Source organism: Balaenoptera borealis (genome assembly GCF_965194805.1).
Source record: "Balaenoptera borealis genome assembly, chromosome: 7".
NCBI lineage: Eukaryota > Metazoa > Chordata > Mammalia > Artiodactyla > Balaenopteridae > Balaenoptera > Balaenoptera borealis.
In genome coordinates, this window is record NC_138864.1 from 18,706,848 (window position 1) to 18,729,121 (window position 22,274).

General features: G+C 38.9%; 1 protein-coding gene across 3 annotated transcripts in view; it reads right to left on the bottom strand.

The window, feature by feature from the left end:
- The window catches only part of STARD3NL (STARD3 N-terminal like), a 49,544-nt gene that overhangs the window by 26,907 nt on the left and 363 nt on the right, over nt 1-22,274 (bottom strand). The window lies entirely within an intron of this gene.

Consider the following 22,274-nt stretch of genomic DNA (forward strand, 5'->3'; position numbering starts at 1 on the left):
TCTTTGTCTTTCCCCTTGGACCAGGGCTACATGGGGAAGCAGTCATGGAGAAACTACATGTTCTCTTCACGGCAAATGGCAGGAGCACAGGAGACAAGCTTGACCATGTAAACACACTGCAATCTCTGTATCCAACACGTCTGTTCACATTCTAGAGGTCAAAGTATATCTCAAGGCCAAGCCCAAAGGGCGTGGAGCTGAGATGTACATTCCATCCAAAGAGGAGGAGAAGGTAAGTGGATATTTACTGAGAAATATTCCAATCTACCACAGCTGTCAATGTTCTAAACTAGGAGTCAACAACCTATAGCCTGTAAGCCAAACATTGCAGGCTGCTTGTTTCTTAATATGGAGTTTTATTAGAATACTACCACATGCAGTCCTATGGTTGGTATCGATTGCTATGGACACTTTCACATGAAGAGAGCAGAGGTGAACAGTCACAACAGAGACTATATGGTTCACAAAGCCTAAAATATTTCCTTTACTACCTGTAGTTTTCTAGAAAGGGAGACTGCTGCTTCCATCAGCTTCTCAAAGGGGAGCCATGTGAGATTTAGAGGTTCTGTGTTATAATTAGCAAAAAATAGGCTGATTGATGAATATTAATTTTTCCAATGCATGCTCTGATTCTGCAATTAGCAAAAACTTGTAATCCATTCTTATTTTTCCACAGGTGGCTCTCGTGACACAGCACAGCTCAGGCACAGGTGGTCTTGTTGCCTTACCTGAGGGCCACTTCAGCAGTACTTACAGCCCAAACGCACAGCTCTCTGCCGTATTCTCTTCCCTTAATCCCACACTGCTAGAACTGGAGAAAAATTCTACCGTATCTATACTGGTGGCTTCCTAAACGATGATACCCTTTGCACGTGGAAAAAAACAGAAACCTGAAATCCTTTTGCTTCCAGAAAGAATAGCTTACATCTTTGAGATGTTACTACTGTACTGGTCCCCAGGCTGGTTGCAAAGCTAAGCCAAAACTTCAGCTCCATCTGCTTCAGCACAGAATTGATACCACCCAGATGGTTAAACAGCAGCTGCTATAGCGCAGTAGCTACCACTGCTAGCATTTTACAGGAGTCCCACAGTCTCTCCTGGGAGAAGTGGAGAGGGCCTCTGGGCACCTACTGGGGCGGCCAAACCAAGTCTCTCAACCCAGGCACCCAGCCTTCTCCTCTGTATTACTTCCGGCCACAGCAGGACACTGTGTGTTCTCCTCCGAGAGAGAGAGAATTGAGAATAACAGACACTAAAAATATTTACCATCTTATCCAAAGGCCTGTGGAGCAGACTTGGCTTACAGACATGTTTTGCTTGGTCTTGTACAGTGTTTCTAAAGATCTTGAACTAATTGCTAACATTTTAAATAATGATCTTTCATCTAAAATTCCAGATGTCTAGCTTCTCTGGAAAAGTTAAAAGACACAGAATAGCCAGGCCTGCGTTCCCTTACCATAAGAATAAAGCCAAGAAGCTGCTGAACTCTTTAGGTGGAAGCCGCACCCTCCACTTGGCCTCAGCCTTGACCTAGCCTGGAGTCATCTGAGTCTGCCACTCTGATCTATTCCCCCTGTCGTCTGACAGGCAAAGAGAGTTCTACACCTGCAGATTGTGTCTCTTCGCGTTCTTTCAAAGTTTTCTTCAGGGACTTCCCTGGTGGCGCAGTGGTTAAGAATCCGCCTGCCAATGCAGGGGACACGGGTTCAAGCCCTGGTCCGGGAAGATCCCACATGCCGCGGAGCAACTAAGCCCGTGCGCCACAACTACTGAGCCTGCGCGCTACAGCCCACAAGCTACAACTACTGAGCTGGCGTGCCGCAACTACTGAAGCCCGCGTGCTCTGGGGCCCGTGTGCTGCAACTACTGAAGCCCGTGCTCCGCAACAAGAGAAGCCACTGCAATGAGAAGCCCACGCACTGCAATGAAGAGTAGCCCCGACTCGCTGCAACCAGAGAAAGCCCACACGCGGCAATGAAGACCCAGCACCCCCAAAAATAAATAAATTTAAAAAAAAGCTTTCTTCATCTGTGTTACCGAAATTATTCTCGCCTCTAAAGTAAATGTTTGCTTACAGATGAAAAAAACAAAAAGGTAGCAGCTGAGGCCTACGTGGATTATATAAGGACACACCCATCTGAGGGATATTCCAAGATATATCTTAGAATTAAGACTTGGGTCTTCCACTTCTGTCCTCTCCATCAGATTCCTAGAAGGAAACAGGAGGGACATCAGAAGGTGTTCAAATGGCCCCTGGGATGCAGTCATTGGATTTGTCCCTAAAGACACGAGCTGCCCCAGCTGTGCCCACTCTACCCCGGGTCTGGGTTCCTCTGGGGGCAAGAAGCACCTCAATCTGACTCTCTTCTTGCAAGGCCCACCACGTGTTATGAGACCTGGTTTATGACGGTTTTTAAAAGCTCTGTGTACAGCCCACAGTTTCCAAAATGAAACAGCTAGAAGTGGAGAACGGGAATCATAAGGGAGTAACCTGACATTTACAAACATACCTTGCCAGTATGAGAAAGAGGCATGATAACTAACAAACACAGATGCTTTAGAAGTAAACATGCAGAGAGAAGAGAGAGCTGTGGGAAGGAAGCTAATCCACAGCACCAGAAACACATAATAAGACAACCTTCCTATTCTAAAGTATGAGAGAAGGAAAGTTCTGCATGCCTAAGAAGACCGGGGAAATCTACACATCAGATTCAACCAACTATTCAAACGTTCATAAATTAAAAACTTTTATTTAGTGTCTTCTTAAACGATCTGCTTATGTTTTTAAAACATCAAAAAGTTGGTTTGTGGTAAAGATGTTCTAAGCAACAAAAGAAGTATGATTCATCATCCGGTACTTCTTCATGGTACTGATGCTATAGGTATGTCCATTTTACCTTGGAAGGTAAAGACCTGGTAGAACTCTGATGAAAGTGTCTTTAGAAAGCCTGGCAGCGGCTGAGGTTAGGGAGTTGATGCATTTGTGTAACATACCAGCTTCCTGGGCTGGAGAACTATCACGATGAAGCACTACAGGAAGTTTAATAAAATCAAGATCAAACAAACCTGTCTTTGGCAAATGTCCGCTACCATTATGTTCACATTTCAAAACAGCCCTGGCTTACTTTATGCGTTATATATTACAAGTTAAATAGAATGTCTAGAAAAGCATTTCTAAAACCTAGACTATTGGATTGAATTTTAAAACACCTACACATCACATCCAGATTAGTAGTTGTAGCAATAGGAAATTACTGGATAAAGAAATCTGGAAAATAAAGTTATTTTAAATTAATAAGTAAAAAAAATTTTTTTTAAAGCATCTAAATAAAATCACCCAACCAATTGTTTGGCATTACTTTAAAGAAAAAACTGTTTCTTGAATCAAGGAATCAAATTTTTCCAGCAGATTCCTATTGATTTTCCAACTGAAAATGAGTGAAATGTTTTAAAAAAGAAGAAGAAAAAGATCTATGTGTATGTATGAAACTCTGTTAGGCTTTTTATAGATTTGCCCATATTATCAGGACTATAATGGGGAGAGAATTTTGAAACAATTAAAATAATACTGCCCTCTGAAAGTTAAACCGTAAAATCTGCACATAATGAATCAGAGTAGATGTGCTCTGCCCTTAAAGAAGTAAAACGGCTCGTAGGCCAAGACATAAGAACAAGGTGACAGGACATATGCTCAGATCTAAAGAGGTGAAGAGGGAATGTGCCCATCAGAAAGAGGGTGGGTCAGTCCTGAAGATACAGGAAAAATGGCGCCTGTGCCCAGTCTGGCACTCTTCAAGTGGGGACACCTTGTCTGTTCGATTTTAAGTATCTTCAATCCACTGGCCTTGTTATTCCTATCATTAGTGTGATGGCATCAGGGTATCATCAGTGCCTTTTGTCACTGAACAGTTTAATAATTCCCTACAGGCCTCCCACAACCTTTCACAATTCTGTGCTTATTAAAATGTGATAGGGAGACAATAGACTGGTCAGCTTGAAATAAATATTCAGTCTACACGGCAGTTACGGTGTTCCACTGGAGATTCTGAGATGTAAGTTTACCCATGTGAGAAAGAGCCACTCTCCATTGGGCTCTGAATACACAAGCTGACAAATCAGGTTTCTCAGTCAACAAGAAAGACGGCTGGACTCAAACCTAATAAAGTCACCAACGTGATGCCACTGAGAAGCTTTTTGGGAGATAAATGTCTGGACGTCTCCTGACGACCCTCAATGGCCTTATCGTACAAAATTGCTCTTTAGGAGCTTCTAGAGATATCATCCAGAGACCATTTTAGTGATGGTTAGCCACCAAAAAATATAAGCATATTCTGTATATAGTATGCAAGTGGTAACGTTTCAAAAGAGAATTATATAAAGGTTGTATCATCACTCCAGTATTCTTCCAATATCTCTTTATAAACTTACATATAATTATCAATAATTTTCCTTAAGTAGAATTATTAAGTACATGACAGTTACCAAGCTCAACCCAAAGCTATAGTAACTGAACTTGATCATGCAACAGTGATCCAATATTTACTTATTTTAAATCTGACTTGTAAGCATTCGGGTATGATTACGAGTTCATACTCAATAAAAAGCAGGGGAGGGTACATAGTTCAGCTAAAGATTTTTAATAAGTACACAAAAACTTCAAAGACTCAAGATGTATAATTAAGCTCTGAAGATTTTTATATATATACTCTTAACTAAGCAAGTATAGCTAATATTTGATATTTTTAAATTTAAGAAGTGTAATACATTTGAAATCAGGTTTAAGATTTACCAATCAGTATCCATGTATTCCTTACCAGAAAGAACAGAAATACAAAATGCATTTTTAAAAATGAAGAATCTAAAAAAGAGTGGATATATGTATGTGTATAACTGATTCACTTTGCTGTACACCTGAAACTAACACAACACTGTAAATCAACTATACTCCAAAAAAAAAAAAAAACTAAAAGACTGCAAAAGCTTGCTTAGTGATAGATTATAATCAAAATGGGAAGTTTTTGAAGATTACTTTTTAAAATCTACTGAGTATTTTAAAGAAACAAACATGGATATAGATTATTTGAATACTGTAAGTTTTTTAAAGATAATTCTTTTTTCAACCCTACAACCATAGACTACGTGCTATTCTGAAGATATACCATGTTTACAAAATTGATCATAAAACTCGACTATCAAAAAAAATCTAATTCAGTAAGCCTTGCAATTAGGAGCTAAATACAGAACAAATAATGCATAAAATAGAAATTCATAACATAGTAGTATTTTCTAAAATAACTACTGAGATAAAAATATTTTAAAATTAAAACAAACTATTTAGAAAATAGTGACAGTGGAAAGTTGTCAAAGTTAAGCTTATTATCAAATTCACTTCCTTAAAGTGCTCTAATTACTTTTCAATAAAGAATAAAATTAAAGAATTAGGCATTTAAACAATAAAGTTACAAAAACTCTATCCCCATGGGAAAAAATATAAAAAAGAAAAACAATGGGTACAATTAATAAATAAATCCAAAAGAAGAAGAAGAATTGTTCCAATCTGAGGAATGAATACAATGTTATTCATTATATTAAACCCTCTACTTTTGTACATGGATGAACATTTCCACAAATTTAAAAAATACAAATAAACCCCAAAATTAGTCTTTTAAAAGGGAATATAGGTAAACCTAGATTCGGGAGGGGAGATTAGGAAAGGAATACAAGTCCCATAATAGGAGAGTTTATTTTTCAAAGTGTAAGTGATACTTTATAATAATCACATTTGAAAATCATAAAGAAAGTCCATACTCTGAAAAAATATATATATTACATCAAGAAGACATAGATGGACTGAATAGAATGAACCATCCCCAAAAGAAAAGTGAAAAAGTTGACAAAGAATTACCTAGCAAAGGAATGAGAGAGAGTATGACAGGTATTTCAAAATTTTAAATAAAAGATAAACAAAATCCTATAAACTGTTGCAGAACATTAAAAAGAAAGAAAAGCTATCTATCCTATCATTAAATAAAGCTAGCATAATCCTAACATTATCTGACCAAGAACACACAAGAACAAAAGAACATAAGTACAAACCTATCCCACCTATTAACATATTATTATATTATGTAATACTGTATGCCTTATATTAACATATTAACAAAATCAATAGCTTCCTTACACTGAGACTGAGTCAGGCTTGGTGCTGAGTACTTAACATACATTATGTCATTTAAGCCTCACAATAGCTCCCACAAGTAGGACCCACGTATTAGAATGTATTCCTGAAACATCACAAAAATTAAGTCAAAACTCATATTTAAAAAAAAACCCAAAAAACTAAACCTAATCGGAAGGCAAATATTTGTTTACCCACTGAAATGTTTCACTGCATTTCGAAAGCACCCATGAACACAACTTACAACTTATTTGAGCCAAAAAGCTTTGAAATTATGTATATTTTGACTAATTTCGAATTTGGGAGGACTGGCATAATTTCAAACTTCATGGGACTCTTCATTTCCGCATAGATATCCACTACCTTCCACTTATCTTAAAATGTGTCTCTCTCAAGTCTCTTATTCTCCAGGCTTTGAAAGAGACCTAGGGAAAAATATGTGATATTGCAAAAAACACCACAGTAAGCTGAACAAAAATGGGCAACTGACAATCAGTGTCAGGAGACAAGGAACAACCGGCAAACAGGAGAGGGGCGTATGCCCAATATTCTAGGGCCAAACATGTGGACATAGAGGATACTGTTATTTATCAGTAGAAGCCAGAAACGTTAACTGTCATAGGAAATTTCCAAAATATTAAGCATTAGTTCAATTAAAAAAATAATAAAAACACTGATGGCCAAGGAAAACTCATTACCAATAAGCCACTGTGTGGCCTGTACTTCCCTAAGCTTTTCTGCAAGGAAAAACTTGTGTAAATCAAAAAATATCTACAGATGATAAAGATACCATCAAAATTCAGTTGCAAAAGAATAAAACTATTAACCAGTCATTCAAGTACATGGAGAAAGAAATCTACATATCAAAATATACTGAATATTTTATTAAAAAGCTAACAAAGCAAAATCGTTTGTATGGTTTCCATAGTAGAAGAAATTGTGGTAAATAACACATGATTTTAGGATGTGGAATTCTTTCTAAGACAATCTACAATGGAAAACAGAACTGAATACGTAAAAATCAAGTTTCTCTATTCAAAAACATTAGAAGCAAAACAAGAGTATTGAAAGACAGATAATAAAAACCTTAAATCCAATTAGAAAAATGGGCAAAGCAAGTCAAGGTACACTAGAAAAATAAATTTATTGATAAACTAAGGTAATTCTCACCCAACACCTGTAAATTTTTTAGGGGAGCAAATTAAATTTATGAGATCATTTATTAGTTTCCTGGGACCTTCAGGTAGAGTTCAAATTCCTTAATCTTGCCTAACCTAGCACATGGCCTACTTCTGCCTACCTCTCCAGAATCACTTCACCATACTACAAATCACAAGCAATTCCCTAAAGGAATCACATTCTCACCAACCCCGGCTTGTATTTTTCTCCCTACCTTGAGTGCTACTTTCCTTATCTCTATGACTCTTAGCCATCCTAATAAGCCTTAACTCAAAGGTCACTTTCTCAGGGAGGCTTTTGCTTCCTCCCATTCTTCTACACCTCTCTGCCCCATCAGAAAATAGTGTACACAGACATCGATCATGCTGCCTCAAGATTATTTTCAATCTACTTTAGATAAAAACAAAATAAGACAAAACAAAAAACACCAAAAAACAAAAGAAAACAAAAAAATAGCTTATTCAGGATGTTGTGATTCACCTGTTTACCAATCCCTCCATTCTGGGCAGTTGGGAGTAGGAAGAAATGAGGAGGGGGTGGAGTGCTTTTAAAATAGCACCAAAAACATAAAACACTGTAAGCGATAAACTTAAAATACATGCAAGGTCCCAACACTGAAAACTATAAAACACTGCTGAGAGAAATCAAAGAAGATGAAAATAAACAGAGAGCTGACCATGTTTACGGATTGGAAGAATTCATATTGTTAAGATTTCAATTCTCCCCAAATTGATCTATAGATTCAACTCAATCCCAATCATAATCTCACCAAGCTTTTTTGGTAGAAACGGATAAGCTAATTCTAAAATGTATACAGAAATGCAAAGAAAAGAGAATATCCAAAGCAATCTTGAAAAAGAACAAAATTGGAAGACACACTACTTAAAGACTTTCTATAACACTTCAGTAATGAAGGCAGTGTGGCACTAGCGTGAGGATCAACAAATAGATCAATGGAACATAAGGAAGAGTCTAGAAACAGACCCACACTTATATGATTTTACTTTTCACAAAGATGTCAAAGCAATCCAACAAGAAAAGAAAGTATAATGCTGAGACAACAAGATATCAAAATTGAAAAAAAAACATGAATCTCAAACCCTAACTCAAACCATGCAAAAAATAATTCAAGATGGATCATAGACAAAAAACCTAAAAATATAAAGCTGTTATAAGAATTTGCAGGAGAATATTTTTAAAACCTTTTAGTAGGCAAAGATTTCTTAAGAGAAGGCACAAAAAGCCATAATCATTAAAAAAAAAAATTGTGTAGGCTATGAGGAGTTCCCGTGGGTCAGATTGGGTGACTTGAACATAAAAATGAATAATGACTGTAATGCTGGAATTTATGTTGGAAAAATTAAGACGTTCCATGAGTCCATAGTAATATTGCAAAAAAGAGAGAGAGGGTAGAAATTCTCCTTTACAGGAAACAAATGTTAGATTAAGAAATGTAGAAAAAATAATAAAATTAGATAAATCAACAGTTTGTAACCCCCAGTTGGAGTAAGTGATTCAGGCAAGGATCTTTACTGGATGCTTAAAATTATTAAAACATTGCTGGGGAATAGGATATTCATAGTCTCAAAGTGTTACCCCTCAGAATATTTAATAATTTCATTGGGAATAATATGACTTTATAGTAGAGAGATCTGGTAGTCTCCACCTGTACCAAGTAATCAAACAGCATTACCAATATTAGAACAAGCTGACATTATATGCCTTTTAATGTGATACAGTCACAAGTATATAACAACAATTATGATGTTCCCTTGCCAAAAATGTTTAGCCTGAATTCAGTCATAAGGAGACAATCAAACAAACACAGTAGGTGGGACATTCTACAAGACAGCTATCCTGGAATCTTGAGCGAAGTCAACATGTTGAAAAACAAAACAAGAACAAAAGGTAGGAAAGCGGTGTGGATACTCTTCATACTTAAAAAAGCATAAAGAGCCACAACCATCAAATGCAACGCAGAAGTCTAGACTGAATCCTGAATTAAAACAAAAACAAAAAACCCAAAAGATAATGCTACAAAAGACAGCTGGAAAATTGATTATAGTTTAGTATTCTGATTATGCAGGAGAATTCCCTTATTCTTAGAAATTCTTAACCTCTGAATAGTTCAGAAAAACATAAGGACATAAGGATGTTTTGGGATAGAGTTGCTCTATCGATCAATCGATCCAGTATATATAAACATGTATATATGATATAAATATATTTAAACATAATAAGCATATAGTATACATATGTGTATGTTGTGTGTGTGTTTATATAAACATATGAATAAAGACAAATTTTCACTGCAAAAAATCATTAAACTAACTTTACTGTAAGTATGAGCTACCTTTAAGAGCAGAATAAGTAACTGGAATCATCCTAGAAAACTTCATAAATCATTCTATAAAAGAGAATGCATGTGGCTTTTGTACACATACCTCTGTGTAGTAATTCCTATGTACGTGACAATTTGAGACACACTGATAGACTCAAAGGAAAACCTATATAAGATTTCTGGGCATCCAAATCATTCTGCCCCTAATAAAACTATCAAATTTCCTAGACACAAATGGAGATTGGATGAACACTTCTAAAGTGCTTGTGACTGCAGACAGGAGTCATTCTGTCTGGATTTTGAGCCAATACCAAATACCTAATAATAGTCTTTTGCTGTTGTTGTGTCGTCACAAGGCTTAAATGAAATAACGGAGTGCACACCATGCAACAGTTTGGGGTCTAAAGTTTGTTCCGGTCTTTAGTGAAAATGTGCATAAGACATAACTTTACTGTAAGCTTTTAAAGGCCAAATTTATCCTTCACTTGTTCCATATGTTAGTACTTATACTCTTCCCAGACACCTGGGGAAAGATGGATCTTTTACAAAGCGTCATCCACCGAGGCTTGGGGGCACCATGTGTTGTTTTATTCATGCAGCTGACTTATTCCACTGGGACCTACATTTCAACTGCACTTCCTTCTTTCCCTTACTTTTCTTCAAGAATTTAGAACTCCAACTCCATAGTAATATCTCTATGTATTAATTCCATGGTTTTATTCTGAATACTTATGTTCCAGGTGCCATATTTTCTCTTGTTGTTCATATTCATTTGGGAGGTAATGAAACGTTTTATTCCATCCTGATAAGTCCGCTCACTCTGCTGCTATATGTTCTGCCCTCTTCCCCCTCCACACACATTAAGGCTCTCTAATCAAGCTCTATGTCATTTCTTGCAGTCTCATCTCATTTAACAATTTCTGTTAATATCAACAGATAAAAGTAATTGTGTGTGCATAAAGAGAATTTAACTTTTTGACAGCATGTTTCAAGACTCAAATTTACTTAGAAGTTAGCATCAATGACCTGGAAGAATTAAAGCAGAAAACAAGCATGTGATGGTGTTTTTAAGTCACTCCCCTCACAGACACTAATTTATCTCCCAAGCCCAAACCTGTTCTTATGGCAACTTAATTTCTAAGTGACCTATTTCTATACCAATATTAGAAATATTAGTGAACTTTTATTTGACATATAACATAGAGAGAAATATTAAGATTTAAAGATAGCTGGGTAAATACATATTGATGTTTTCATAATTTATGAGGCAAATCTAAAACATTTATTAAGAAACTGAACCTGGATGTATACTATAAGGTTTAAAAACCGCACTTGATAATTTTTGAAAATTCAAAGTTTGCCGAGAATATACCGCATCTACTTCATTTACTCCACAAATATGCTTTGAACTACCAAAAATATATCAGGTCCTCCTCTGAGCACTGGGGATGTGGCAATGAATAAAGCTGAAGGAATTTTCTCCCCTCACAGAGCTTACCTTCTAGAGTGCAGGGACACAGGATAAACAAAAGAGCCCCGTAACCGTAAACTGCTTGGTCAGGATGACCTCACTGAGGTCATTTACAGGTGAACAAAGGTGGAGCAGAGACTGGCAGGAGATAAGGGAGAAATGTCACATAGTATCAGGAGGATGAGCAGGGCAGCTGGAGCAAAGAGGCCAGGCAAGGTCCTGAGGATGGGGTGGAGCTGGCCAGGCAGGAGTTCAGCAGGTCGTCGGCGTCCAGCTTTGCAGGAGCTGACAGCATGGAAGAGCAGCAGGAGGTGATAACGGAGAAGTTAACAACTTGGGGCGGCCTTGTGGGACGTCGTAGGCCACAGTAAAGATGTTGAATGAGATGGGAAGACACTGGAAGCTTTTCAGTAGCAGAGAAGCCTGATGCAGCTTAAGCTTTAGGAGACTCTCTGGCTGACAGAAGCATAGAAGCGGGGAGCCCCTTTAGGGGACTGTGGCAATCATTCAGGAGAGAGAGGACATACTGCCTTTGTAGATGAGGGTGGTGATAGTGGTTGGTTCCAGACACAGAGCCAAAAGCAGTACGGGATGGGTTGGTCATGGGATACAGGACAAAGGGAGGACTAAACGAGAGCTGCCAGATTTATAGCCTGTGGGAAGGGAGGGGATGGACTCACTATTGACTGAAAGGGAGAAGCTAGAGGAGGGGCGACTCTGAGGGAGAACATCAGTTCACTTTGAACACATTGAGTATAAGATGCTTATTAATATCTAAGTGGAAATAAAAGTAAGCGGTTAGATATGAGTCAGGAGTTCAGGGGAGAGGTCTGAGAGAGAAATAGAAAGGGAGTCAACAGCATTCAGATGGAAATTATTAACAGCCATGAGATACAACAGAAATCAGAATGTTCTCCTTTCTCTCCATAAAAGAAGAGGGGGGAAAAAACCAAAGAAAGTGCATCTATTTGTAGAACAGAAAATAATAATGAGGTGGGCCCTATTTAAATCCTCTAAGAGTTCTCATTTTCTTAAATAATAAGCATTGAACACCTACAGAATGTAAAACTCCAAGCAGATATTTTAAAGGATCCAAAAGGTAATGCAAAAGTTTCTCTGCTCTCAGAAAAACTTCCAAACGGTCAAGGAAGCAGATATATAAATACTACAAGGGAGTGACCGGAGAGAAGGGAAAGAAATCAAGTGTATACTCTTGACAATAACCATGCCAGTGGGATGTTGCTTGGTCCAGGGGAGGATGAGCCAGCTGGACAGAGGAAGGTCTTTTGACAATGTATATTTGTTCTTCCAAAGATCATACGTTGGCAAAATGAAAATAGGCCACACAGTGGTCAAAAGTCATGTTGGGTGGTACATGTTGTTAGATCACCCTGCAGGGCTCAACAACTCGGTAGCCAGTTACGTCACCAGCACTGGTTGAGTCAGATGGCTGGAATGTTATAGCTACACCTCACCATTTTTCAAAAGTCTCTCTCAAGATGGCCTCTGACAAACAAGAACACTGCTTTATTTGTCTCTCATCTTTTTCAGAAGCTGCTATCAAGTGGCCCGGAATCACTGGAACAACAAAGTTACTATAGCTACCTTCCTCCAGCTTCTACTGTCTCTATCCAACCTCTGATTCTCCTCCCAATAGATCTCTTCTGGTGCTCAAATTGACTTTGCAACTTGTTCCCCTTTCTGAGCTTCAGCTTTAACTCCTACACTCAAATATTTTCGCCACAGCTTACCTAGAAACTCCTTTGTCTTAATCTTCCCAATCATAGAAGCTACACATAACCTCATTTTCCTTCATGAGTCAGTCTTTTCCACAAGTCAAAAGATTGCTGATTTTTTTTGGGTTGCTGACTGCCTATCATTTTCCAGGACTTTTTTTTCTTCCCATAGAACTAAATCTATTTGTAGATTTAGTTCTAAATCACTCCAGGCAGGAGTATTAGGACAAAGTGCCACCACCTCGTGTACAAGGGAACCAACCATGAGTTAGTACATCTAGAGCCCTGGGTGTGAGGGAAATGGAGTTTGGTCCATTGGTCACATTGAGTATAAGCATCTTATACTCAATGTGACCAAATCTAAAAATCACAAAAATACCGAATGGTTATTATGGAGTTACCACTATTTTTCCCAATTTTGCCCTCATTATTACTGTCAACCAGTCAACCATCAGCTGACAGTAATTCAGGGGAACCATGTTGCTCCTTAGTGCATATATTCTCATGAATATTTAAACCTTCCTCTTAGAGATGTGTTGCCAGCTTTGGCAATAATGGAATCAACAGTCACATTACTATCTAGACAGATGAAGGTCCCTCAATTAAGAAACTTGAAATATATTCCAATGCATACAAGGACACCTTTGCACTATGTAATGCCACTTCTTCAGTACTTACTGCAAGCAATTTTCCAACAAACGCTTTCAATTCTCAGGGTGGAACTGATGATCTTATTGATCTAGATCTAAAAATCAATAATATCTCAAGGCAGTGAGCTCACTGCTCTCCTAGGAACCATAGGAAGGTAGCTAAAGGTGTACACTTGTTTTAGTAACTGGCTTTCTTCTTCTCAAAGACTAGAATTAAGAACGTGTGATGAACACATTCTTCGCAGGCCTCCCCAGACCTATCTTCCCTATGCAGAGAAAACAGAAGCTAAACTATAAGTAGCCAGCTGATGAGCAAACAGCAAAGCCAAGGTGGATATTCAGAGGCAAGATGCATTTCTTTGTATTCAACAACACAACACTCCTTCTCTGGCAGGATAAGGGTTCCTGCAAGTGCCGCTCTAGTTGTCAGAGCCGTCCTCTACTCACTGCTCCTGTAGTGGCTCTACAGCTGGTAGAAGTGGCACACTAACAGCAATGCTAGGGCAGACGTAACATCAGCTGCCCCTGGAGTTATCTAAGGCCAACTTCCTATCTCACAAACTAGAGCAAGTCAATAAAAGGGAAGGCCATTTGCATGTTTGCGTGGGGGTATCTACCAACAGGCAGAAGTTACGTATGTTATCTCCCATACTTTGAGACATGGATAAAACACAGTTCTTTAAAAAGATCACTAATCTCTACCATAAGTCAAGGCTTGAGGTTCAAAGCTTGGTGCATGTGACTTGTAAGGAAAGTCAATCTCAAATCTTGATACTGAGATTTAAACCAGTACCCTTTCCTCTTTCTTCATCAGACTTTTTAGGCAGTCACAAAGGAACACAGAGCCTTGAGAGATCAGCCTCAGAGGACTTTATCAACCTAGCTTGTGCTTCAGGAAACAGGATCACAGAAACAAAGACCACTAATTATAAGCTTCAATACAACTACAAGCTAATATATCCAGAAAATAGAGTATGAACTACAGCCTAATAATGAGAATGGGCTGGGAACACATGTTACAGAGTCAGAGGATATCACTAAAGTAAGACCTGTTTAAGCTCACAAGGTTCTCAGTAGAGGTTTGAAACTAGCATGTCTCCAAAAAACTGCTCTCAAATTATCTGCTCTCAAATAATTAATAAGAAATAAACAATTACAAAATTAAAAAAGAAAATTTTAAGAATGACTTAAAAATACTGATACTGATGTATAATATATATACACTACCTAGAAATACTTCACAAATGTTTAAGGTAAGAAAAATTAACCAATAATAATCAGTAAGATCTCGTTTACACCTTGTATTAAGACAATGAGTTAAATGTGATTCTGCTACTGGCTCTATCTTCCAAACATTATATTCTTAACTGGTGACTGTGTCATTCCTCCTAATAGCTCTCATCAGTCTTTTCCGTGGTTTTCCCAATCAGCGTTTATCCACATTACTCTGTAATTCAGTCTACTATCTGCAAAACATTCTCATGCTAGTTTTTCTAAAATGAAAGCCTGAATGAACCATTTCCTCCCTCTACTCAAAACTCCATTTCCCTCACACCCAGGGCTCTAGATGTACTAACTCATTGTTGGTTCCCTTGTACACGAGGTGGTGGCACTATCTGTGCCTTTGTCCTAATACTCCTGCCTGGAGTGCCTTTCCCTCCAACTGCCGAACAATTAACAGCCACAGAAGCCTATTCATTGTTCAAGGAAGCTTAAGTATCACTTCCTCAATGAAATCTTCTCTGATCCCACTGATATACTATCTTTCTTTACCAGCACTTCTAATCTTTCATATGTATTTCACATATTGTTTACATGTCTTATTCTCAGTACTATACCAAAAGCTCCTAGAAGACACTTCTGTGCCCTTAGCACCTAGGGAAATGCCTGGCTATGTTTTAGGCATTCAATTTGTTTGTTTAATTCATGAATTACAAATATCACTGTATAAAAGTATGGCGTCTAGGTGCTTGCTACCTAAAGTTAAACAAGTTTACACAGTTGTCTGGAGCTCTAATATATTATATTAAATTAACCAAGAATATTTCATCTCTGATTACTAACATTGACAACGTAATTAATAAGAATGCTCCAACCTCCCCAAATTAATTTGGTCATCACTTTTTTTCTACATATTTTGAATTCCATTTAGTGAAGTCACTCTAACAACACACTATATAAATGGATACAAATATATGGAAAAAAAGGGAAGAGATCACTGTATGAGTGGGAACCTACCAGACTCCAGTGAATAAACTGAAACATATTAAGTATCTACCCTATGTAAAACACTATGCTAGATGCCATGGGGAAAAAGTGAGATGGGCAAGACTGTTCTCTATCCTCAAGTAAAATACAGTTTTATAAAGGAGGTGAAATGGTTATACAAATAATTAGAAATTAAAGCCTAAGATAGCTATAAGTCTAAAGGACCAAACTTTAGGTTCTTGTGGCTAGAAAAGGCTTGATGAAAAAGCTGGCCTAAGAGAAAATGGATGGCTTCAGAAGAAATGAAAAGGTGACATATAGCAAGGAAGAGGCAGACTAGAGGAAATTAAAAGGACCAGGAACAAGTTCTGGAGACCGGGCCATCCACAGTTGGGGAGGGACCCACGTGAGGGAGTCTTAGGAAGTACAGGGGACTGGAGGACGGGACAGATCTGGAGGCCATGGAAAGTCAGCGTAAGAAAAGGAGTTTGCTTTTCACACCAGAGCAGGGGCATGATGGCACACGGGCTCAAGGAAAATGCTGCAAAGGCCCGCAGAATTCCATCTGCTACTAAAGCAGGCAGACAGCCTGGTCTTACCTAGAGAGTTAAACCGTACTCAACCGGGTACCGGCCGTTAAAAAAGTGAGGTACGGTTGTGGTTCACTTCTCCAGGATACAGCCATTGAATTCCAGAATTTATGTTTTCTCAGTGTCATGTAAGATATGGATTTTAACACCTAGACAAGCAGAGGTCATAAAAGAAACTGTTATGAGTGATGCTGCTGAAGGACATAAAAGTACAGAACTTGCAAACTGAGTCTGAGCGGCACAGCATTAAAATTTCAAAGTGTGACGGATGGCCAGCCTAATTCTCGCACTCTTTTGGCTTATAAGAAAGCAAGACAACCATTTCTAGCTAGAAGCTCCACCCACTCATCCTTATTTTCAGAGCCTTCCAGGAAGCGAAACTTTCGCTCTCCACAGAGAATCTACCTCCTTGCCCCTCATCAAATGAATATACAGTTCTCTATAATGTTACATTGCTGCAAAGTCTCCACAAAAAAAGACCACAAACTAATGGCCCGGGACCAAATCTTGTCCATATGTAGGTGATACTCTTTGCCTGTCTAGTGGCTTGCACGATGTTTTGTAAACATTGAATTGCCAATATGATAAGAATTTTTTCACACAAATAAAATCCAGATTTCGAGCTTCTCTTGAAAAACAGGCAGTTCTGGCAAGGCTGCCCCGTTCACTCCAGCCACCTCACTTACAGCCCTGCTCGATGCCGCTGGCATCTGTTTTGTCCCCTGGCTTACATGGGTCTTCGGATCCCTAACAGTTTGCGCCCAGTCTGCTGGATGCGCTGGGCCAGGGTTCACAAAGAGCATTGCCTGGTTTCACATCCAGTATGACTGTGGACTAGTTGTGTAACCTCGGACAAGTTACTTAACCTCTCTATGCCTCAGCTTCTCCTTCCATAAAATGAGGACAATAATACGACCCACCTTAGAGGGCTGCTGAGAGGAATAAATTAGTTTATATAAAGTAGTTGTTCTCAAGGTGTCTGGGCTGTGGAGGGAAGGACTCTGCTCACTACCCGCTTCAGGACAGCTGGCATTGTCTGGAGACATTTTCGGTTGTCACAGCTGGGGGAGGGGCCCCTGGTACCCAGGGGATAGAGCCCAGGGACGCTGCTAAACCCCTTAGGACACACAGGACAGCTCCCACCACAAAAAATTATCCAACCCAAAATGTCAACAGTGCTGAGGATGAGAAACCCTGACACACAGCATTTAAAACAGCACCTGACACACAGGAAGCCCTCTCTAAGTGTCAGTTTTTATTAATAATAACAGAAGCAAGTCCTGGCTGGTGCTCCAGCCTCAGCTGGTGAAAATTCTAATTTCTCAAGAGCTCCTTGTGTTCCCTTGGAAGAATTTAACATACCATACAAATAGGAAAATGAACTTGAAATTCTCTGGTTCTACATCATTAATTCAGCAAGTGATTGATTAATTAAAGAAAGAATTATGAGAATACATTTTCCTGAAACAAAAAGCAAACAAGAACATGCTCTAGTGAGCAACAATGCACAGTGTCTGAAAAGTAAACTGTCCTGGAAAATATGGGACGCGGAAACCTGTGATTACCGCAACTTAGAAGGCACTAGACTGAATTCCTCCAAACTCCAAGTTTAATACAAAGGATGCCCACCAGTCCCAAGATACTTTTTGGAAAACTGTGATGAGAGGGGAAGTAGAAGAGAGAGGTTTTAAACTAAAGAGCCTGCCCAACCCAATACCAGCCAATGCTTGCCCAGGAAGATCCCACGGGCTTAAATAGTTCAGTCCAGGATCCTTGGTGAGAGGTCCTGCTTTGACCGTGAGTCACAACAAGAGGTGTCTCCCAGATCCAGGGCAACTCACTAGCAAAGCAAGTGTAACAATCGGGAAAAGGCCTAAGCTGTACTGATACACTCTTAATAGGCTACCAGGAATTCTGCTGCAAAACATCGAAACGAGTGCCGGCCCACACTAGCCCCGGCTGCCGTGAACCAGGAGGGCTGCTCAAGCTCCTCAGCCTGGCACTACAGGAGCCCCTGGCTAGTCCTCTGGGCTTCAGTTTTCTCATCTTCACGATTAAAAACTGGAATTACTGTTATTTTTTTCCAAAGCTATAAACACAGAGAACACTGATTTTTATTTGCAACAATGTGTCTTCAATATTTACAGAGCAAAGGGTTGAGTTCCTCTCAAGGGACCCCTTGGTAACTGTAGCAGTCAGACCCTTAACTGAAACAGGAAAGAGGTTCTGCTGAATCAAAGCCAAGAAAAGCATAACAATGCTTCCCGCAAAGAGGAGGTAATAAAAGCTCTACAAATCTAAAAGGGCTAAACGAAACTACAGGGCTCTATAATCTACAAAAAACTTTGCATGTCTAACATGAATTGTTAAGTCCCTTTTAAGCTCAAGTCAGCATATATTTGAATACCTACACACAATATAGTGTATTACCAAAGATACCAAGATTGGTAAACTGTCACGAGAAAGACTACCAAAAATGCTGTGAAAGAGAAGGCTTCCATTAAAGAGATACAGGAAGTATCTCATTGAGAAAGGAGCATAGATGGAAACAGAGGCACAGGTAGAACTTTGGCTGGGTTTGTCCATCTAGAAGGCATACCAGGCTGTAGGCAGAGCACAAGCAATGGCACTAAAGCTGGAAAGGCCAGGAGTCCAGTTTGGGGCACAGAGTTCATGGTGGAAGGACAGCACTATAATTTGAGCTCAAATCATGACAGCCTGGACCTTCAGAAGGTGGAGGTCAGTTGCATGAACAATCTTAAAGGATAGAGATACTCAGTCAAAACAGCCCGTAGATGACTTAAAGAGCAAAAAGGTCTCTTTTGGCTAAATTTAAATATCTTCCAACGTTTAAGAAAGAAGGTGCTACTAATTCTAATAACATTATTCTGATTTGACTAATAGAAAAGACAATCTCCACTAAGTTATAGGAGAGTCAAAAAGCCACCAGAAAGTAAATTTAGCTATTTGTTAATTTACTATTTTTCATCAACCATATCCCAATCATATTTAATAAAATAAGCAAACCTTAGAAATAAAGAATGGGTATTTTTAAATTGCAAAAACAAAGTAACCCATTTTCCAACCATATAATTTAGGAACTGATTTTTACTCATTTTCTAAAAATGATAATACATTACACTAAGAAAGAGAAGTTGTATTCCTGAGCTGACCCAACAGCTTCCTCAATTATAGGAAGAAACTCTACTTGCCAGCAGAAACTATGAGCCAGCAAACACTCGGCAATATTCCCATACTTGCAAGCAAATGGTTAAAGCTGGGAAAACAGAAATTTAAAACTCCCTTACAAAGATTTGTGAAGTTAAAACTTAAATTTTAAAGTCATTTTGAAACCACTTTCTACTAAGAAAACCAACATTCATCCAGAAAGTTTACACCTGCTCACTGCTGAAAAAGAGAAGTAAAATAAAACAAGGGGTTATTTTAGCCCGAGAAGCAGCACTGTTTCATCTTTTAAAAAATTGCCTTGTATGAGTTTATGGACAGTAAATTCATGATGTTGAAATATTATATTTTTGTGTATACAGAAACTCCTTGTGAAGGGACTTTCATGAAGTAAGTACAGCAGAAAAACAAACAAACAAACAAGCAAACAAAAACACTAGGCTGAGAATCAGCAGGGCGAGAATCTGGTGCCAATTCTGCCTTGAAAAGCACTGAATATCGATGGGCCTCCACAGTCTCACCTTTAAACTAAGAGGATTGAATCACGATCCCTAAAATGCTCTTTCATAAAATATTAATTTCAAATAATAGAGGTTTGTGGTTGTTATATACTCGGGAAGCGGTGAGGTGGAGAAGCATGGATTAGGCTTTGGGGGCAGGCTAACTGGTTTCAAACCTGGGCTCCCTCAGTACCAGCTGGGTGGCCTGAGGCAGAAGTTTCCTCTTCCACCAAGAAGGGATAACATTTACCTTTGCAATAGAAGGTTAGAAGGATCAGAATGTATATAATGCACCTGGTACATTGTAGGCACTAAATAAAGGCAGACGTTAAGTCTCTGGTCAGTAATAAAAGTTTTAATGGAAAACAGTAATCCACTTGCCAATGCAGTTTCCTAGAACTCCGCGTGGGGAAGTGAAGGGACTTAGCGCCTGAACATCAATACTGGAGAGGATTCGTGGTTGGGAGCAGGAAGGATAAAAGCAGGGAGTGGAAGATAAGCAGAGGCTCAGAGTCCTGCCAGCAATAAGAATGAACAGGAAAGAAACAGCCTGGGACACAGGGCTTGAGGGAAGAAGACATTTTTCCATTAAGAAAGAGGACCATCAGTAAAAAATATATATATATAATGATTTACTACAGTGATTTCATAACCAATATAAAGCAGAGAGCTGGTTAGCTTCTATGAATGTCACTTAAAAAAATGGAGAGCTTTAACTATATCTAAATCCTATTTCCTTTGTCTGGCTGCAATTCTTACATGGGGTTCAGACGATCTCGGTCCTGCCTACCTCTTGAGTGTCATCTCCTCCCCGTGTCACCCCATCTCCCTCTCCCCTAGGTTCACCTCACTCCAGCCACACAGCTTCTCATCTATCCCTGGAACATGCCAAGCTCCTTCTTCCTTCAGCTCCCTTGCACTGTTATTTCTGCTTGGAAACTTCCAGCCATCTTCCCATGGCTGACTCATTCTAAACACTCAGGTCTCCTCCAAACTTCCTCAAGGAAATCTCCTCTGACCACCCATATCTCAATTTCCCTCCACATCCCAGTCAAGCTCCAGCCCCTTCCCCTGTAATATTTTTTTCTAGCATTTATCATTATCTAAAATTGCCATTTTTGTTTATATATTTATAGTATCTCCACCAAAATGGAAGGTCTTGAGGGCAGGACCCTTATCTAAATGTTTCAGCATTCAATCCCCAACATCTAAAACAAAGCATGGCATAGATGAGGCACTCATCAGATAAATTTGTCCAAAGACTAAATTCAAATGATAATAACCATTCTTCCGTGAACCTAAGTAAGGAATAGTCCCCTGAAGCGGCTTTAATTTCATTTCTTTAGTGCAGTTTTATGCAATAATACAGTCTTAAAAGGTCAATGTCTGAGACAGCAAGATTTAAAGAGAATAAATTCTTCACTATACAAAATACTACATATGGATACATATATCCTATAGTACACATTTTCACTTTATGAGCATGAATTATGCCCCACCTTATTAGAACCCATAAATAAAGCAAAGGTACCCTAAGTTGTTTTGTTTTGTAAGGGTGTATGAGTAGACAGTGTGTGTATATACATATATATATATGTGGGAATTATCTTTCAGAACCCTTCTCAACAAAGAATTCTGAGAAACAAACAACTAATTCCAGTATTAGTATTGAGAGGTTCGACCTGTTACTTTGTTACCTTGCTAAATTTATCCAAACTATTACTGAGTCAAGTGATGAATTCAGTGATTCCATCTGTGAAATAGAAGACAAATGACATGGTGAACAATTGGCACATGAAGAGAGTGATAAGTTCCACAGTGTTAACTCATGTTTGAACTAAGAGAGAGAGAGAGAGAGAGAGAGAGAGAGAGAGAATCCCTTTCTGATCCTAAAACAAAAATAAGCATGCTACTGAGATTTCAAAATATGGCCAGATACCCATGAGTGGGCAAAGCACTGAACTGAAACCAGAGCCAGAACATTCGTGACTTGAGCTTTAATTTTTCAATTTTGTTTCGAACACAGCTTTTCTTGATGAATAAAAGAGGTCAGTAACCGACCTTGTCTGTATAATCCACGCATCACCCCAGTCACCATTCTTGATCATTCTGGAGGGCCCAAGGGGCCAGCACCAGTCTGGACCCCACCGAGGGCTCCTCGGGGTCCGCAGGGTTAAGGAATGGAGACCTCGCTACCTGCATCCATCCCCTGAATCCCAGCCCAAACCCTGGATG